Source organism: Mytilus edulis, unplaced genomic scaffold, assembly GCF_963676685.1.
Source record: "Mytilus edulis unplaced genomic scaffold, xbMytEdul2.2 SCAFFOLD_1917, whole genome shotgun sequence".
NCBI lineage: Eukaryota > Metazoa > Mollusca > Bivalvia > Mytilida > Mytilidae > Mytilus > Mytilus edulis.
The window spans coordinates 940-9,817 of NW_027267479.1; the positions used below are offsets into that span (position 1 = coordinate 940).

General features: G+C 30.8%; 1 long non-coding RNA gene across 1 annotated transcript; it reads right to left on the minus strand.

The window, feature by feature from the left end:
- Nucleotides 1-2,320: 2,320 nt before the first annotated feature.
- LOC139505512 (uncharacterized) lies at nt 2,321-6,089 on the minus strand. The gene is made up of 3 exons (XR_011659762.1): nt 5,610-6,089; nt 2,933-3,111; nt 2,321-2,400 (listed from the first exon to the last, which is right to left on the minus strand). It is a non-coding gene; the product is annotated as an uncharacterized lncRNA (long non-coding RNA).
- Between the last annotated feature and the right edge of the window lie 2,789 nt (nt 6,090-8,878).

Consider the following 8,878-nt stretch of genomic DNA (forward strand, 5'->3'; position numbering starts at 1 on the left):
CTTCTGGTATCTTTCCCTCTCTTTTATCTTCTTTCATTTAATTAACATTCAGGTCTGATCCAGTTAAAAAATATTGGGCCTTTGAAGGTATTCAAACACTTTATAAAAGGCATATATATATTGTATTTAGTGGGAGAATAAACTTCAAAGACACACAAACACTATTTTTTAATTTTTTTTTTACTGTTAACCATTTAAATCTGGTTCTGTATCTAAGTCTTCTTTTAATCTTAGATGGAACTTGTCATCACTGTTTTCATTTTCCATTTGTTTACCAATTCTTTCACTACAACCTAAATTAAAAAGAAATATTTTTACCTAAAATTAAAAAGTGGTTCATAGGTAGTCAGTTTAATTTGTACAAAATAGGTGGTAAATGAGGAGTAGAAATCAATTATGTGACATATGACAAAACAAGAAAGTTTCTTTATAACTATTTTGTGGTATTCAGAGATTTTCTAGCAGAACAACAAAGCCATGAAATGTAAAGCATATGTTCAATAGTATATTCATCAATTTTTTTAATTTTTTTTTTATGAAGGTGAAACTATGTTTCTGAAAAACAAATCTCTAAGAAATTCTACCTGATCCACAGTACTGTTTCTTTGCCTCATTAGGGCAAACACAATATGATTCTGTACATCTTTTGATGAGGGCCAGAACCGTTTGTTTGTTTTTTGAGGCAAAGTGGAATTTTGGAACATTTGCCGTACATACATTTCCACCATCAATTTCATCTGCCTTGTGCTATGAATATTTGCTCAAAAACCATTCCTTGAATGAATTTTTTTACTCCCTCATCAACTGGCTGAATCAAGCAAGCTGCCTAAAACAGAAAAACAATGTATCGGATATGAATTTGCACTGATATGCATAAATTTCAATACCACTACTACTAGAAATAGTTGCTGTTATGGTTACATTATATATTTCAATAAATTTTGTTAAATTTGGTTAGTTTTTCTTTTATTTCTTTAAGTCTTGAGAGAATTATGTCTACAATAACATTAACAGTACCAAATTTTCTGCACCAGATGCACATTTCAACAATACACATGTCTCTTCAGTGATGCTCGTGGCCAAATATGCAAAATCCAAAAACTTATATAAAAGATGAAGAGCTATAAACCAAAAGTTCCAAAAAGTATAGCCAAATCTGTGAAAGGAATCAGAGCTTTGCATGAAGGAGATACATTCCTTAATTTATAATAATTTTTAACAATTTGTAACAGCAAATTTAATAACACAAAAAATCTGTATTTTCATGCCAGTACCGGAGTACTGGCTACTGGGCTGGTGATACCTTGGGGACTAACAGTCCACCAGCAGAGGCATCACAATCAGTTTGAGTATTATTTTTTTTGCATTGCATTGCATACACACAGGAACAGTTGCCATGATAGTATAAATTAAAATCTTGCACCAAATACAGGTTTTGACTGATATTGGATTGCCCAATGGTTCTAGACAAATAGATTTATCAACCTGAATTGATATGAGCTATTAATTTTTCTAAATTCAGCCAAGTAGCAGTAGATACCAAAAATATTGCAACAGTTCACCTGACTAGATGAAAAAGTGTTAAATAATAGGCCACTGTGTTAAAAGCATTTATAAGTTTACCTCTCCAATAAAATGGTTTGTGTGATCTTCATTTGGTAAGTAAACATGGTATTGATGACACATTTGTACCTCTTGCTGATTTTTAATACATTCTTTAAGCTTGTTAGAAAGACGATCCCTCTCATGCTTGTCTTCTTCATTTTCTTTATCAATCTTAAAGACAGATAGTATTTAGCATAATAAATAGTTTTAAATTATTAACTTATCATGCTTAACATATTCACAGTAAGGCAGAAACTCTGAGAGTAATGCAGAGGCAGTATTCCATTACAAGCCATCACAGTGTACTTAAGTAAAAAACAAAACTTTTTTTTAATCCCATTATGTCCCAATTGTTGATATTTTAAAAAATTGGCAAAGGATAAACTGCCATGTATTTTTTTTCTACTTCATATTATAACCAACTTATTCATTGATGATATTTAAATATTTCATATTGTAATGAATATTAAACGCAGAAAATTAGATATTGGTAACTAATTACAGATTTTTGCATTAAAGAAAACAATAAAAAATAAAGTGTCTTGCTTACATAAACAAAAAATGAATGAAAATACTTGATATAAATAAGAAGATGTGGTTTGAGTGTCAATGAGACAACTCTCCTTCAAGTCATAATGTATAAAAAGTAAAAAATTATAGGTTGAGCTTGACATGAAATTCTATACCTTAAAATATGGAAACTTAACTATATGCCCTAACTCTGATTTGTACAGGACAATTTTTCTTTTTTGTGATTTGAATCTGTTTCCTTCTTTTCTTGAAGTCATGGTCTCCCTGTAAATATAACATAATCAATATTATGAGCACATACCCTGTCACAGGTATAGTGAAATTGTGGTGAGATTAAAATGAAATATTTAAAAGACATCTATCATTAACAAGTTTTTTAGAAAAACTTGCATGAGGATATTCTTCAGCATTTAAATATTGCCTTAAATATGACTGTTAAAAAGTCCAAAATCTGTGATTTTGAAAGTCAAAAGGAAGCTTCGTTAGTCATTGAAATTTCAAATTTTAGTTATTGTAAGAAATGTTAAAATACAGAAGGACATTCAAACAAAAGCATACATAACAATTGCGTCCCCACAATTAAAGATGTACAAAAAAGAACCATAAAGCATGAACATTTATCAAAATAAAGTAGGGTTGGGTAACTTATAAAATGTTTTGCTCATCTGGAATATCTATAAATGCACCTGTATTAACAATCATTGGCAATATGCAAATGGATTTGATATTTCTAGATATAAAGTGGTTAAAGTTCAATCATGTTCAATTATGAAAAACAATCAAATAATATGTATACTGTTTCTTCTAATCTCTTTCTGTTTCTTTCAATAGAACTCTTGTTCCTTTGTCTGCCTTGATGACAATCCCATTTTTTTTTTCCAAGAATAAAAAATGGGATTCTGTCATAGGGGATGAGCGGCACTGCATCTTTTTGCGTATCTCTCCACCTCACATCACTTGTTATATTTTGCAAATCTAAAATATATCAATACAGTATTTGATTGTAACATAGTCAACAAAAAGGTATAAATACTTCCAGTAAAAAAACAAACAAATAAATACCATGAAAATTAAAAACCAATTGTTCAGAGAACAATTGAAGGTCTTTCCACCAGTAAACGTCTATTTTGATATTAAAATATTAAAAATTAGTCTAAAATGTCAATGGCTTTATGATGTAAAGATATGAATTTTAAGCAAAGGTCATAATCTAGAACGTCAAATTTACCTATGACCTTGACCTCAATTTCAAGGTCACAAACTGAGGATCTCAAATCAAAAGACCCTAGGTCTCTAATATGTATGGTAAATAAGTTATATCACTTTACGCATAATTTTAGATATGATAGAGGCTAAAACTCCCGTTTATTGACTACGCACCCTTTCAACCAAAATTATTAAGCTATGACATGTCGCAACTAACAATTTAGTAAAAATAATTTGTCGATATCTTATAAGGTTAATGAAAATGAGTGAAAATAAGCCAAAACCAAAAATTTAGAATATGACCTTGACCTCAATTTCAAGGTCACAAACTGAGGATCTCAAATCAAAAGACCCTAGGTCTCTAATTTGTATGGTAAATAAGTTATATCACTTTACGCATAATTTTAGATATGATAGGGGCTAAAACTCCCATTTATAGTCTATGCACCCTTTCAACCAAAATTATTATGCTACGACATGTCGCAACGAACAATTTAGTAAAAATAATTTGTCGATATCTTATAAGGTTAATGAAAATGAGTGAAAATAAGCTAAAATCAAAAATTTAGAATATGACCTTGACCTTTGACCTTGACATCAATTTCAAGGTCACAAACTGAGGATCTCAAATCAAAAGACCCTAGGTCTCTAATATGTATGGTAAATAAGTTATATCACTTAACGCATAATTTTAGATATGATAGGGCTAAAACTCCCATTTATTGTCTACGCACCCTTTCAACCAAAATTATTATGTTACGACATGTCGCAACTAACAATTTAGTAAAAATAATTTGTCGATATCTTATAAGGTTAATGAAAATGAGTGAAAATAAGACAAATTCAAAAATTAGAATATGACCTTGACCTTTGACCTTGACCTAATTTTTTCACTTTTTTGGACCAAGGACCTCAAATCAAAAGATCCTAGGTCTCTATCACTTATGGTGTTCCAGTTTAAAATACATTTCAAAATTTCAAATACAAAAAGGGAAATAACTCTCATATGGAGCGTTCATATTGCTTCGGTCGAAATTGGACAAATCATGTTAAGGATATAACGAGCAATTTTATAAAATAAATTTGTCGTAATCTTTTACGGTTGCGAAGGAGTTGTGATCACAAGGAAAACAGTGTTTGGGGAGATAACTCCTACAAAGAAAAGTATTCGGTTACGCAGGGTAAATTTCAAAAGTGCATAAACTGTTCGATATCATATACCAAATATCTAAGCGACATATTGCGAAACAAATGTTTATCTCAAGAAAAAAATTTGGCGGAAGAAAAAAAAAATAATCAGAAGAAAAACAATAGGTCTTTCCACAGAAAAGTGGAAAGACCTAATAAAGTGGATAATTTTTGGCGGTTTGTTATTTTACCGAATTTAACCAATAAACCATGTTATGTAAACAGTCTGTTCTGGTTGAAATTTATATGTTGAACTATTACATCAATACTGTTGCTTTCTATAAAATAAACATGTAAGCATGGTGAATATATGCAAATAAGTTAAACAATCTTCACGATTTAACACCTCAAAGTCAAATTAAATAAAATTGATGCTGTATTTCATATACATCTGTTTAAGATTTATTTTTATAATGTGATAAATTTCTTTGAATCAATGGTTTCACATCTTGTCATGTAGCTGACTTTATGGAGTGGTTATTGTTTCACCATAAGCTATTTTCTTAAATTAAAAAAAAAACATATAATATAGACTTTGTGTTATATTCACCTTATTTGCAATAATAACACATTAAAATCGACAAAACAAGTTGGTCATCCCTGTTTATACCGGTCCCTGTTTATATCGGTAATGTATTTGTCTGGTAAATCCAACCATGCACAGTAAATATGAATGGCACAAATTTATGAAAGGAAAAGGTGATCCATTAATAAACCTCTTGTATAGGGATAGCAGAAAATCAAAAAAAAATTAAATGAGTTTTGTAAGCAATAATATGTAGTGACTATACTATAAAAAATCACGGGATCGTTTTGTGATAAAGTCTTTTTCTTTATAATGCGACATGCAGTAATGATAAGTTCCTATAAATAAAACCGCAGATGAAAAATTATATTGACAATATCGGAGGTAAATGGCAGTGGATGGGTCAACTGTTGTCCATTTACAAGGATGAGATATGAAATTTGTAAAGAAAGCACTTGTGTGTTGAGAATTTTTTAGACAGAAAAATTATAAATTGTGGCAACAAAAGCATAAACATGTTAAATCTTACCATGTATGAATGTTGTATACATACCTAAGCCATTTTCTTTCCCAAACAAGTTATCCTTTTTAAACACAATAAATTTAGAACTTGTTTTAAGTTCAAACTCAACAATGAGGTCTTTAACTGCTTTTTCAGATGAAACAAAACCACCTGTGCTATTCCTATTCAAATAGAAAACAATGTACATTGTATGTGTTACAAAATGTATCAACATTTATTGTATCTTTATTGTTGTTGCTGAGATTGGTTAGAGAGCAAAACTTATGTACTAGACACATAAATGTAGTACATGTAAATGAAGGTGTTAACCTGATAGAAGTTTGGAACTGTATACTGAATTTTCCAGGAACCAGATTTTGCACATAACTAAAGTTGTTGTGAAAGTAATTTTCTAAAAAAAAAATCAAAACAGAAACAAAATTATCTTAAACAACTACAAATAAATGCAATTTAGATTTATTTATATTTGTTAGACTCAGATAGACATCCAGCCTCTAATCGACGTCAAAATCTGACGTCTCATTCTCAAATCAAGGTCCAATGTGACGTTATGTATTGCAAAAACAATGTCAGTCTCTAATTAATAAATAATAAATTACTGAACTTACACTTATACATGTGTACACATGATTTATAGGGTTCTTATGGCAACTAAATTTTCAAACAATTATATATACTTTCCATACATATTTTTGTTAACCTGCAATAGGTAACTTGCATACTAAATTTTATACCTTACTATGAGTTATGGGGCTTTGCTCATTGATGAAGGCAATATGGTGACCTATAGTTCAGGGATCTCCATGGCCTGTTTAACGATGGCGCCCCGCCATCCTTCAAATGTCTTGCGCCATCGTCAAATGACTCACGCCATCGTTCAATTGTCTTCCACCATCGTACAAAACTGCGATCGTTTTTATAACCTGACGCCATTTTTTTTTAGCCATTATAATTAAATGCATGTAATTGCCTAACCCCTCAAGGTTTTTTATAGTATAATCCAATACAGTTCTAACGCCTGAGGGATATCCGGATTAATATCGCTAATCACTTGTACCTGAGCTTGTACAGGTAGATCAACAAACCAGACAGAATATTATCTGAAGATAGACGATTCATTTGTCGAATTATTTAACTAAGTTTCCGCAAATGCTTATGATAATTCAGATTAAATAAATAAATTAATAATCCAGATACAAAGTTTAACAAGTCGAACACGTGCTTTTATTTTGACTTGCGCAAGCAGCATCCCCCTTTTTAAGAAGTACAAAATAAGATGTAAAACACTCATTATTATTTCATCGCAAATAACTCGAGTACTGCTGTATTGTAACGATAATATAGAATTACTTTAAAAGTTAAAAAGTAAAAACTTTTAATATTTCCAGTAAAGAAATAGCATATCGTAATTCCGAATTCATTTCGTAGTTTACAATCAAATCTATACATCCGCGTTTCCGGTTTCTATTCAGACTTGAAGGTGGCACGGTAGTATTTGCATTCCCAGAATTTAGGTTGCTCTTTTGTATACCCTACTTAGGTTAATGTATCTAAACAGTGTGATTGGACAAAAAATACAGTATCAACTGAACATACTTTCCCAAACTGAGGGGTGAATCAGGTGTAGAAAAATATGAAATAATTTTACATACAGATGAAAACGAATTGAGAATTTTTTTTAATTTTGTATTCACTGCACCATAAAAGACCTAAAAACACTAGTGGCCTTAGGTATTTAAATATAGCAAAAAAAGTAAAAGGTCATGATACATATTCAAATTCATTTCTAAATAGTAAAATGAAAGTACTTCAGTTAACTGTGAATGTAGAATTTTTTGCAGTGTTAGAAAGTGGTGAAAATTCTAAAAAGGCTATCATTATCCCTATGGGGCGAGGAAATACTACCGTGCCACCTGAAAGATGCATGTTGCATAGCATCGATTTGCTAGATAAAGTCATTAAAAACCTTTTCATTTGACAACGTTTGCTTTACAAATCTTTTTAACCTTTTACATAACCCGTACGACTCGTTTTGTCGTTGTTGTCGTTGCTGCAAACCAGCCATACCGGTAATGGGTTCGTGACTTCTGAATTTGACAGTGTTTGTGAAAAATAAGCTCCACATGATTTTTAACCCCCCATAACAATTTTCAAAAATAGCAGGAAAACTACATGGGGACCTTTGTGATAGCTATTGGTCATTCTGGACTAAGGGAAATGGAGGGGGCATGAGGGCTTGGCCTTTGAAGGGTTACAAACGGCAATTATTGAAAACATATATCAGTGTATATACTTCTATTTATAGTATTTATAATGAAAATTCAAATAAATATAATTTAAAAAAGCAATGAATTAGCATGTTCACCTATCCCTATGTGGAGGGATGAAATACTTTCGATCGCACAACACTGTACGGCGTAGATACAGTTTATGATGGTGAAAGTTCCTCCATCGTTCAATTTTCATCCATGGAGATCCCTGTAGTTGTTACCTTCTGTGTCATTTGGTCTCTTGTGGAGAGTTGTCTCATTGGCAATCATACCATATCCTCTTTTTTTATAAAAAATTGGTATTGCACTTTTGATACAAAGTCAACGTTAATACATTTTAAATCTTAAAATATCTGTGAGTAATCAATTTATTCACTGACCGCAATAAATTCCACGTTTATTTCACATATATATTCCTGTTCTGATGGCATATAATTATAAAGTGGGGTGCGGTTAAGTGTAGCATACAAAGGCAAATTTCTACGCGTCCAGGCATGTGGAATCAAACAAACACTGCATTGTTTAAAGTTATTATTATTTAACACTTTTACAAAAATTAATTTGGCTTGTTTAATTTTCTTAAAATTTTGACAAAGTATTTACTTTGACCCTTTGACAAAAATATAAAAATTTCAACCAACCGTTTTATCAGAAAAATTACACTGGTTATATAGCAGTTTGACAAAAACTTATTATGATTTTTGAAAAGCTTAATTTTACCTTAATACAACATAAATAAAACGTTTAGCTGATTTTACAGAGTTATCTCCCTGTAGTGTTAGGTACCACCTTAATACAAAATGGATAGTTATCTCATCTCTGTTAATCTATGTTTTGTCTTTTGATAAAAATTTCTCCATATTATTTATTTTGAAATATTTACCAGGCAAGTAAACACCAGTACCTTGATGGTTTATTGTAACAAAAGAATAAGGATCTCTACACTTATCATCATGCATTCATTTCATAGACTAATTTGAATGTATAACTATAAGACTTTTTTAAGGTTCATGTGGACCCTATGGCTAA